General features: G+C 36.9%; 1 non-coding gene across 1 annotated transcript; it reads right to left on the bottom strand.

The window, feature by feature from the left end:
• Positions 1–6,837: 6,837 nt before the first annotated feature.
• LOC141589200 (small nucleolar RNA R71) lies at positions 6,838–6,944 on the bottom strand. The gene has a single exon (XR_012520150.1). It is a non-coding gene; the product is annotated as a small nucleolar RNA R71 (small nucleolar RNA).
• Positions 6,945–12,167: the final 5,223 nt, after the last annotated feature.

The following is a 12,167-nucleotide window of genomic DNA, read 5'->3' as shown; positions in this document are numbered from 1 at the left end:
AATTAACAATTAAATCAAATCAAAAGCCTTATTGATAGCTGACAAGATAAAATTTTGGTAAAAAGTAGAGTATGTGTAGGATACATCTTAGAGGCTTAGAGTTATGTTAGAGTTCTGCTACTAAACCAAAGCGTAGAACTACTATATATATGCTCTTATATTGACATATCACATATGTGCTTTCATCTTCAACAAGATATGATAAAGATGAATTATATGATGTGCAACGGTGTCGTGAGCCTACCACGAGCTTCAAAACGGATCTCAATTGCGGATATATGTGATAATGATGACCTATATATGGAGATGATCTTCCCTAACTACTTAAGATTATAAAATATCATAAAGATGAACTATATGACGTGCAGCGATGCTGCAATGTCGCGAGTCTACCACGCACAAGCTTCAAAACGAATCTTAATTGCGGATATGTGTATGATAATGGTGACCTATATATGGAGATGATCTTCCCTAATTACCTAAGATTATGAAATATGATAAAGATGAACTAAATGACGTGCAGCGGTGCACGAGTCTACCACGAGCTTCAAAACGGATCTTAATTACGAATATGTGTATGATAATGGACGTCTCCTCTAAAGGTTCTCAGCGTATGTAATTAATTTCAGAGAAACCTACTTTGTACAATCGCCAAATTGTACAGACCAAATCTTTATGTAAACTCATATGCATTTACGAATGTATCATTTTTCCAATTTTTATTGTGCAAGTTAACTACTTAATTCATGCTAATCATGGCGGAAATTTGAAATTGAAAACGATGTTTAAGCATGGTAATATGGCATTCCCTTCACAAACCTATTTTCACCTCATTTGCTTTATTGCGGATCAGTAAAGAAAGATGTGTTATTTTATAATTTATTGATTTTTATTATTATTATTGTAAATTGATAACTTATACCTTTTATAACACAAGTTTTTAAATTTTATACCTAACATAATTTTTTTTCAAAACTTACACCTAATATCCTTATTTATTACAAACATAATACCAAATCTCAAGTCCGACTAAAAAAATAACTGAATTTCGGTTCCATTCAATTTTTAATAATAAAATATGTTGTTATTTGACCATTTTACCCTTACTTATTTTTACCTAACACATAAACCCAATACACCCACCACCAATCCCAATCCCAATTCCCACCATAACTGGACGATATCACCTCAGATGTCTTCAACAATCTTCCTTTGTCACCATGTCAACGCTAGTTTCCCCAAACCCTCCCTTCACAAACTACCACCAAACACACATTCACACTCAAATCCTAATCTCCCTCATCCTCATCTACCACCATTTCCGCCGTCACGCCGACCACTCGATCCCCGTCACATAGGAACAACTCTCACATTTCTCTCTTCATTCAACTTCCGTCGCCGCTGAGCCCAACCCCTCGTCTTCCAAGAACGCACCACCTTTTATCATTCTTTTTAGTGCACATATATGTAATTAACTTGTGGAAAAGCAACGGTATCTTAATGCCGCCATAGAAGTTGGCTTTGAGGAGATCGTGTGTTTTGTGGTTATTATAGTTGTTAATGGTGGGTTTGGGGTTCTGAAGGTAAGGTGTAGTGGTGCGAATGACGATGGATTGATGTCCCATTTTTGGAGATGGGCAGGGGATTACGTGGGTAGGGTGGTGGTTGTAGTGGGTGGGGGAAACCAACAACGGTGAAAGGGGCGTGTATATGATGGCCGGTTGTGGGTGTTGATTTGGTTATGTGGTGGGGAAATAGTTGCTGGGAAAAACAAGTTTGATGGGTCAAACAATTAGGGTAAAATGGTCACTTCGTCCTTTTTTTGCCGGAATTTCAACTTAGTATTAAGTTTGGAAGAAACGAGGATTTTAGGTATAGCTTTTAAAAAAAAATTATCCTAGGTATAAAATTTGAAAATGTGTCTTATATTAGGTATAAGTTATCAATTTATCCTTATTATTATGGTGGTATACAACTAAAGTGTCACCACCTCACCGGTGACGCCACCCGTAAAGTAGGACGATGAGTATGAATGAAGTAACAAAATTTGTAAACTACTTGAAGTGAAATCCTAAGATAGTTATATAAAAGTATATCATAATTCAAAACTAAGATTTGAATGGCTGAAGTTTAAATTATTATACAATATTATAACATTGGAAAGACAATACGAAACTATAGAGTAGGAAATAACGAGTAGTAATGAAACAATTTTACATAAATTATGATCGTAATATTGATGAAAGACTTTAGAGACTCTCTGATTAGGTTATTCATGTGTAGCAATAGTACTCCGTATTATTCATGTGTAGGTTATCTTTTTCTCCATGACGATCTTGATGAAACTGTCTGATTTTAGTTGTTTATGTATAATTTGCAATTGCTTTTAAGTGAAAGATTATGAGAAAATGAAATCTGTACGGTACATCAGTCTATATATATATATATATGCTTTATTATTTGGGCGAGGAGTTCTCATTACCGACAACAAGGAAGTTCTAAAGGAACTAGGTAGATACCGTGAATTAGACCTGTCAAACGGGTCGAGTGGGTCGGGTTATACAAGTCTGGTTAGAATACGGGTCGAGACAGATTTGGGTTGGGTTGTACAGGTCACGAATCGGGTTAGGGTCAGAATACGGGTCAAGAAATAATTTTTAAGGATTTTTTTATTAAAAAAATACTTTTAAAATATGGAAAACATATTTAAAATCAATATTTAATCATATTTAATGTTTACATTAATTATATTGAGTCATTGACATAATTATTAAAATAATATTTTTTTAATAATTAATTTATTATTAGATATTATAAAGGATTCTTTCTATTTGAATTGGTTTTACCAAAAAAAAAAAATCAAAGTAATCATCGTACAATATAATAATATGAGCAAATTAAAAAAATACGTGAAAAACCAATATATAAGCAAGGACATTGAATATGTAACACGTTTTCACAAATTTATGATTATCAATCGGCTTATATTTAGATGAATCGATAATGCAAGAGTTAAATACTTATGGTTTGATCTAACGACCTATGAAAATGTCCGTAAAATGAATCTTAGACCCAAAAGCTGATAATCTTGACATTAAGAAATATTGAGAGTTTTAAGCTACAATAATCATTCTCCTACTTAAGTTTAGACTATTACTCATGAGTATTTTATTAGTACATGAGAATCTCACAATAGTAATAATATATAGTATTAATAAAGCTAAAATTACTAACCCTTCATATTCATTTTGAGGGATATTAAACACCAAGGTAAATAAAACTCAAAGGTAAACATATGATTGGGATGAAAAAGATATATAATACTATTACCAATAAGACAATAAGTGGATTATACATCTGATGTAATACATCATATGGTATGGTTTTTTAACATTAAGATAAAGTTTTGAGTTTTAATTTAAAAAATTTGAGTTTATTATAAACTTTTTGAATTCAATTACTTAAACATTAATCTCAAAAAATTACATTATAACTCAAACAAATTACATATAAGCTCAGAAAAATTTGATTTTTGACGTCATAAAACTAAAATGTAATTTATAAACTGTATAAAACTAAAAAAAAAATACAAAAGAACTCAAAATCTCATTAAGTGTTGGGTATTAGTACATCTGATGTACAATCCTTTTTCTCTATTAATACCAACCAGAAGTTATATCTATATATACCTCAATTGGATTAACTAATTAACCAAGGATGGAAAGTTAAAATTTTACCCCATGCCATTGATATCAAATCAAAACTAAATTAAAAGCGATTTTTAATGAGAAAAAGGAACATACATCGGATGTATTACCTCAGACTTTATAGTTTCTGAGCATAATGTGTATTTTTTTTTAGCTTATTAAAGTTTATAAGTTAGATTTTAATTTTTTTCGGTCAAAACTCAAATTTAACTAAGCTTATATGAAATGTTTTTGAGTTCATATTGTAATTTTTTGAGTTTAACATTTAAGTGAATGAACTCAGAAACTTTATAGAAAAACCCATAATTTTTAAAACAAAGCTCAAAAACTTTATTACAATGCTCAAAAATGATATAATTGGTGGTATTACATCGGATGTATAATCCACTTACTGATTTTTAATTTATTATACATAACGACTTGTGTATCATTTCTTGATCTATTTCTCCGCACATAGTTAGGAAAAACCATTTAAAAGTTCACTTTTTTTTAATTCAATTCAGTGAGATAAATTATAAAGTGCCTTTTCCCAGTTTAGAAAAGTATAGCTCAATTCATACCCATTTTTCTATAATTAAGCATCTATTAGTTCAATTCAGCTCTTGTGAGTACAGTTGAGAGGTTTTTTTTACAACTGCAAAAAAAAGGTACAATTCATAAAAGTTAAGCTCCTATAAGTTCAGCTCAGCCTTTATATGTTCAGTTCTGCAAATTAAGTTCAAAAGAATAGTGCCTTAGAGTATTGTTACATCATAATCATATGATATTACAAATTGGCCCGGGCATCGCCCGGGCATTAAATCTAGTATATTTATAAAAGAGGCTTTTTTCGAGCGATTTTAAGCTGTCCACATCATCAAAAATTAATTTAGAAAAGTATCATAAATAATAATTTTTGATATTGATGTGACCATAATTAGAGCATATTTAGTCCCCGAATTAGCCTTGTTCCCATGCTTTTTAGTGCATATTTGGGTCATTTAATGTCTTTAGTCCTTTGTTTTGCATATTCTTTGAGGTTTTGTTTCCTTGGTAGGAAAGGAGTGCAAACCTTGCATTTTCATGGCAAAATAGAGCTAAATTGATTGAATTCAATGACCAAGTATCAAAGAGAAGACAAGACTAGAAGGCCTTTGTACATACTATAGTAGATGGGCAATGATGAGAAAAGATCCTTGCATCCCCGAGGAAATCCTCAAGGATTTTATGAAGAAAAAGGAAGAAAAGAAGAAAGAAAGTAGCTGTAAGACAACCCGAGCAGATTGTCCACAAGCCGCCCGTCCAGCATAGGCAATCCGAGCGTCTTCCCCAGCTGGACGCCCGTCCAGAAACACCCCAATCCGCCCTTCCACCTCCACAATCCGCTCGGCCAGAACCTCCCCAATCCGCCCGTCCTGTGCCCTGGACGCTCGGATTGTGTGTCAGCCATTTCGTCTTCTACATGATTCAAGGAAGGATGCGCATATTTTTCTAAGACCGGCGAAAAGGAGACCGGAGTCTCCCTAGAGACCGGCGATTCCTCAAGGACTTAATCGTCATTTAAGCCCTTAGTAAACCCTAATCTATGTAACTAATCCCCACTATAAATACCCCATTAGTCTAATTAGATTAGGATGTTCTTCTTAGCAATCTTTAGTGTAGTTAATATCAATCAAATCTCTCTTTAATCTTGTAATCAACATTTAATCAAGTGAGTAGTTTCCTTAGCTAGGGTTAATGGATAATTAGGGGAAACCAACATGGGGGATGATTCATGCTTAATTTAATATGTTTTCATAGTTTATTTGCTTGCTTGTTGTGATCTCAACTTATGCACATGTTATGTTTGATGAAATGCGAGCCTATGAATCCTTGCATTTTTTACCCATCACCTATCTTTTCAATGAGACTTGTAAGACATAAACCAACTCGAGTCTCATTAGACCATGCATATAGCTGAGTAGGGAAGATTAAGTCGACTTGTAGGTGTTGTACAATCTAATCGATTCGGCTCCAGGACCCAAACTTTCCTAGGATTGTAAGACATAAACCAACTCGATCCATCACAACAATAATTGCTTGCTTATAACTTGAGAATATGTTTGTATGATCAATTCCCATGAATCCCCTATGACCCCATGACACTCTAGTGCCTTTTATCAATTGTTTACATCCCTTTTTAATCATCTTGTTTGTTTACTTTTATTACTATTTAGTTTAGTGATCTTCAACTTCAAACCCCAAATTGTGACACCCTTAGACACCGCTATTTGCAATTGAAAATCTCATCTCAATTCCCGTTCCTTGGGATCCGACCTTTACTTGCCTCTTTACTAATTGTAGAGTTGTTTGTGGAGTTATAAATTGTGTTTTGGTCTAGGCGCTCCTAACGACAAGTACCGAAAACTAAACCTCCATCAAGAGTCCGACCAAAAATGGCGCCGTTGCCGGGGACGGTGTTAACTTGATTTAGATTTTCTTATATTGTTATTAGTTGTGTCTTTATTTGCCTTGGGAAAGTAAAACTCCTCAAGCTTTGTTCTAATTATTTTCGAGTTGTTTGATATTTTGCATGTCTAGAAGATCACAAGGTAACTTGTTACCCTTTGATCACGAAATTGAAAGGACTTTGACAAACAATAGAAGACTTGCTAGGAGAACTTTAAGAGGTATTGGTGAGGTTGTAGCTATTCAACCAAACACTATTGAGTTCGTCAACCCTTTTGCAAGAGAAGGTGAGGAGAACCCAACACAAAATCCAACACAAAATCAACCCACAATGCCTAAATTTTCATCACATTCCGTACCAACCGAGGAGAACCTACCTAATGGTACTCCCACACCACAACACTTAACCGGAAATTTTATTGCCAAATCCGCATTTATCCAATTAGTCGAAAGAAGCCAATTTGGGGGGATGCCTAGTGAAGACCCTCACTCTCACATGGAGACTTTTTGCGACTATTGTGATGCGATTTCTCAAACCGGTGTAACTCAAGACCAAATTCGATGGGTCTTATTTCCTTTTTCTCTAATTGGCACCACAAAACAATGGTTGAAAGGCCTTGATAAGACTACTCTCGGAATTTATTCTTGGAAGAAGTTGGCTCTAACTTTCTACAAAAAGTTCTATCCACCGGAAAAGACTAACATGCTAAGAGCTCAAATTACGGGCTTTAAGCAAAGAGATGAAGAATCTTTGTATGAAGCTTGGGAATGATTCAAGGGAATTTGTCGCTCATGTCCTCATCATGGACTTAGCGAGTGGTTCTTGGTACAACAATTTTGGAACGGTCTTTATGAAGATTCAAGAAACATTCTCAACATGGGATCAAATGGTATGTTCAACGAAGTTGACGACAATCAAACTTGGAACAAGATTGAGGAAATGACGGTCCATAACTCACAATATAGTAGACCTCGCAAGGCTATTAGAGGAGGAAAGCATGAAGTGGACTCCATTACTCAATTGGGTGCTCAACTTAGTGCTCACATTGATACCATCAATTTGAAGTTCGAAAAAGCTATGGCTAGACTTGAAGAAGTCTCAAAATCACCAAAGCATCATGTTAATGCCATGAAGGCATCTTCATCAATCCCAAGTGGGATATGTGAGAATTGTGGAACTTTGGGACATGACCAAAGTGAATGTAGAGGAACAAATGAACAAGTGAATGCTTTTCAAGCATACAAGAGTGGTACCCCTTATTCAAACTATTACAATGAAAACACCAAATTTCACCCAAATCTCTCATACAAAAGCCAAAATGTTCAAAACCCTCAACCAACATACACCCCACCTCCCATGAGAAACCAAAATCAAAGACCCTTTTACAACCAAAACCAAGGTTACCAAAATCAAACTCCATACAATCAACAAAATGACCAAGGTTTTGATGTTAAAAAAGCGGTCCTCCAAATGCAATAGAATCAACAAGAGTTTTTACTCAAATGCAAAAGGATAGTCAAGCAAAGGAAATCACCATCAACAACATCCTAGCCCACACCAAAATGTTGGAAACGCAATTGACTCAACTAGCATCCTCAAGCTCACAAAGACAAAATGGGCAATTACCACCTCAAAGTAATCCCCCGAGACATGAAACTGTTAGTGCCATTCACTTGAGAAGTGGTACGAGGTATGAAGCGCCGAAGAAGCAAGTTGAGGATGAAGTTGTGGAGGCTAGTGACAAAGAAGAAGTTGTGCAAAACTCCAAAGATGGAGAACCATCAAAAGAAGAAGTTTCAAAGAAAGATGAAGACAAGGTCAAGGAGAAGGAGCCCATTGTGATTAGACTTCCTTTTCCAAGTCGTCAAGCCAAGCCCAAATTTGATGACCAACTTGGAAGATTTATGGAAATTGTGAATAATTTGGAAGTCTCGATTCCTTTCACGGAATTAATCAATCACGTGCCGGCCTATGCAAAATACATGAAAGACATCCTCACGAAAAAGAAGTCGATCCGGAAGCTTGAGACTATCGCCTTCACTAAGGTGAGTAGTGCAATACTTCAAGGGAGTTCACCTCCAAAACTTAAAGATCCGGGAAGCTTCTCAATACCGTGTACCATTGGCGACACCACAATCAACAAAGCCTTATGTGATCTAGGGGCTAGTGTGAGTGTTATGCCGTATTCGGTAAGTAAAAGGTTAGGGATGGGAGAGCTTAAATGCACCAATATCACACTCCAAATGGCCGATAGATCGACGGAGACATCATTAGGGATATGGGAAGATGTTCCCGTAAGAGTTGGGAAATTTTTCATCCCGGTGGACTTTGTCATTGTTGACATGGAAGAAGACTCCAATATTCCAATCATTCTAGGTAGACCTTTCTTGCACACCGCGGGTGCGGTGATAGACATAAAGCATGGAGAGCTCACTCTAGAAGTGGGAGATGAGAGCATAACTTTCAATCTTGACAAGACCATGAGAGCTCCCCGTTTGCATGAACCATGTTTTATGGTTGATCATTATAGCCGGAAGGATGATAGGAAGAAGTCGGAATTCCAATGGAAGAAGAAAATCGATGATGCTCCATTCAAAGAGCAAGTGAATTGTAACAAAGAGAGCTTGAAAAGCTCACCAAAGTCAAGCAATGAAGAAGAGGGCCTCATTGGCCAAGACAAAAAAATGGGAGAGTTGTCTCTATCAACTCAAGAGATCTTTAGTGATCAAGTAGATGAAGTTTGTGGTCTATGGGACGATGAGTTTGCAGGGATTTTCAATCCCTATATTGGTAATGCTATAGATAAGACCAACATGAAGGACAACAAGTGCAAAGATCTATTGAAGATCTTTATCATGATAATGAACAAGCTTTTGACTACTTCTTCAAGGTGTTGAGTAACATCAACAACACCTTGGACATGCCCCCATGACATCTCACTAAGGATGAGAGTTTGGTGGAGTCCTCTCCAAACCACCATTTGTAAATATTTCTAACTCCCTAACTTGCATTTTAATTCTTACATTGCATTTTTGTCATTTTTGGATTTTTATGCTTTGATCAAGATATTCATCATTTTTGAGAGAAGTGAGGGAGGAACTAATGATCTTATTGATGTGTAGTGCTTTAGCTTAGTGTGGGGATAGCAATTGCCTAGGCTATTCATGCCTTAGTAGTGCCCCTACAATGAAGAACACGGGATTTGAAGAATGAAAATGACACGGGATATGCAAGTGCACGGATGGAACTGAATCCGGGTAGACCAGGAGGAATCCGAGCGGTCCTGATGGGGAATCCGCTCGTCTGATGGGAATCCGAGCGTCTGTTGCAGAATCCGTCCGTCCAAATGAGCTGCAAAATTGAAAATTTGGGACTGTTAGAGAATCCGAGCATCCCGGCAGAGAAGACGCTCGTCTGAAAGAATCCGCTTGTCTTTGCAAGAAGACACTCGTCTTTTTGCCAGTGCAAAATAAGAAAAGTTCCTGTAACAGAATCCGCTCGTCTTTAAGGGAATCCGCTCGTCCTGGAACTGAAGAATCCGCTCGTCTTCGCTGAAAGACGCCCGTCTTTAGGCGAGATTTACTGAACCCAGATTGAGCAGAATCCGAGCGTCCCGAAGGGAATCCGCTCGTCTTCCCCCTACAGTTTGAAAATTTCGGGTGTTTTTAAATACCCCTTCCCACATTCATTCATTCATTCATACATTCAAACACTACCCATAAACCCCAAAAACCTCATCCTCTACATCACCAAAAACAAGATTTCCTCAACCAAATTCAACAAAATCAAATCCAAACTTCCTTACAACAACAATTAATCACTCCTTTTCCAACAATAATAAATCCAAGCACCAAAATCTTCAACCTTTGAGTCGATTTTTGAAATATAAAGGCAAATCCTTTCATCTTAAAATCGATTTGGGTATAATTGGAAATTGAAGATTTTCAATCTTTTCTTGGTATAATCATCAATGGCAAGAACAAAAGGGTCAACAAAGGCACTCAAAGCAAATGCACTCTCAAAAAGGCAACAATGCCTTCAAACAAAGAAAGCTTCAATGGCTATGGTGGTTGCTAGTGCAAACTTGGAAGTTCAACAACAAAAAAATCCTCCCTTGGAAGCAACAACAACAACAACTCCGGAAATTGCTCAATTACCAAACTATCCGGAGGTAATTTTCATTTCTAACTCCCATAGGGATACATTTGCCAAGTATGCTAAGAAATCCATTCTACCCACCAAATTCATATGTGAAGATGCCTTGAACAAATTGGGTGTCCTTGAACAAACAAAAGCCTTCTTTGAAGCCATGGGGTTGGGAAAATTGTTTACTACAAGAGAATTGACATACCCCTCCCTTACCTTGGAATTCTTAAGTTCATTGAAAGTGACTAAGGTAGAGACTAGAACATACATCGAGTTTCGCCTTGCCAATGTGAATAGGCTCATCACCTTTGATGTTTTGAGTCAAGCATTAGGTCTTAGTGATACACCTTATTATCATAAGATGCCCGAAAAATATGACCCCGCTCCTCTTTGGGAGGCGATTTCCAGGAAGAAATTTGAGAACTTTCATGCTTGTCGCGCTCTTTTAGTCCACCATCCGGGCATTAGAGTGTGGCACAAGGTCATCGGGAATACTATAATTGCAAGAAAAGACACTAACCACTTTACAAAGATCGATTGTGTTCTACTTGAATCGGCCTTAAATGTTGGAAGGGAATTCACCAAGCCTTACAATGCTCTAAGGCTTTTGGTGGAAAGATGGTTCAATGTTGATTGTGGTAAGGAAGGCACCGCTTTTATCGTAAATGGAGGTCTAGTTACTCTCTTGGCCAAGTACTTTGATCCAAATTTCAACAAGAAAAACACCTATGTGGCGAAAAAAGAGGGTCATCTCATTGACATGGATGCCATGATTAACAAGTACAAGTGGGTCAAGTATAATCCTCTTGACACCAACTATGGGTGGCTCACCAATGAAGCTAGATCTTTCACTTTGCCTTCCAAGATATGCCGCTTGAGTGCTCATAGAACAAACTACCTACTTCCACTCTCAAAAGGCGCCGAGTACATCATCCGTCAACAAAGGGGCGAGATTGAAGAGCCCTTCTCCTCCATTGTCACACCACCCTACCCATTCAAATATCAAGAGTTCAAACCCGAAGGTGTTGAAGTGGGCAATGACTACATGACTCTACTTATGCAAGAAATGCATAAACAAGCTTACAATGATCGAGTAGATGCATATTTGGCCCATTATCCACCCTTCTTTCATTTAGCTAGGCAAGGACTACTTGATCCTTCATGTCCTTTGCTTAGTTGGGCGGATAGGGAAGTCTTCTTTCCAAGTACATCTAGGGGTGAAAGACCGGGCGAAGATGGGAATGTCGATGATGAGGTTGATGATGATGAGGGTGTTGATGAAGAGGTAGATGATGAAGAAGAAGAGGCTAATGAAGATGATGAAGGAAGTGACCAAGGAAGTGAAGAGGGGAGTGGAGATGAGTCCAGTTCTATGGAGGAAAATGATGACAATGATGATATGGTGGAGGACTAGCAAGCTTTGGAGGCTCCTACCCTCTTGAGGTTTGTCTACTTCTTTCTTTGTTGTAATTATTTTTATCTTAATCATAGTTTGGAGAGTCCTAGCAACATAGAGGACTAACACCTCGGCCCCATTGAGGTGTTCTTATTGTTCCCATTTGAAAAATTCAAAATGACAATTTAGTTTCATGCATTGCTTCTTGTGTGCATGAACTACCCCATATTTTAAGACATTAAAAATAATGTCTATCTCGGTTTGGGGAAGTACATGCATACGCAACGGGAGGTAATCTAAATTACGCTCTCCGTCATAAACAAAAACTCATGCATCATGTAGTGTAGATTAGTATAGCTTGCATTTAGTATAAAATTCATGCATCATGCTTGCATAATTTCCTATCATTTTGGCCATTGAGGACAATGCCCATATTAGTGTGGGGATGGGAAATTCTAACTTAACTTTTATTCAAAAATACAAAAAAATC

Source organism: Silene latifolia, chromosome 6, assembly GCF_048544455.1.
Source record: "Silene latifolia isolate original U9 population chromosome 6, ASM4854445v1, whole genome shotgun sequence".
Taxonomy (NCBI): domain Eukaryota; kingdom Viridiplantae; phylum Streptophyta; class Magnoliopsida; order Caryophyllales; family Caryophyllaceae; genus Silene; species Silene latifolia.
The sequence above is the reverse complement of the archived record's forward strand: the minus strand, read 5'-3'. Positions and strand labels throughout refer to the sequence as shown.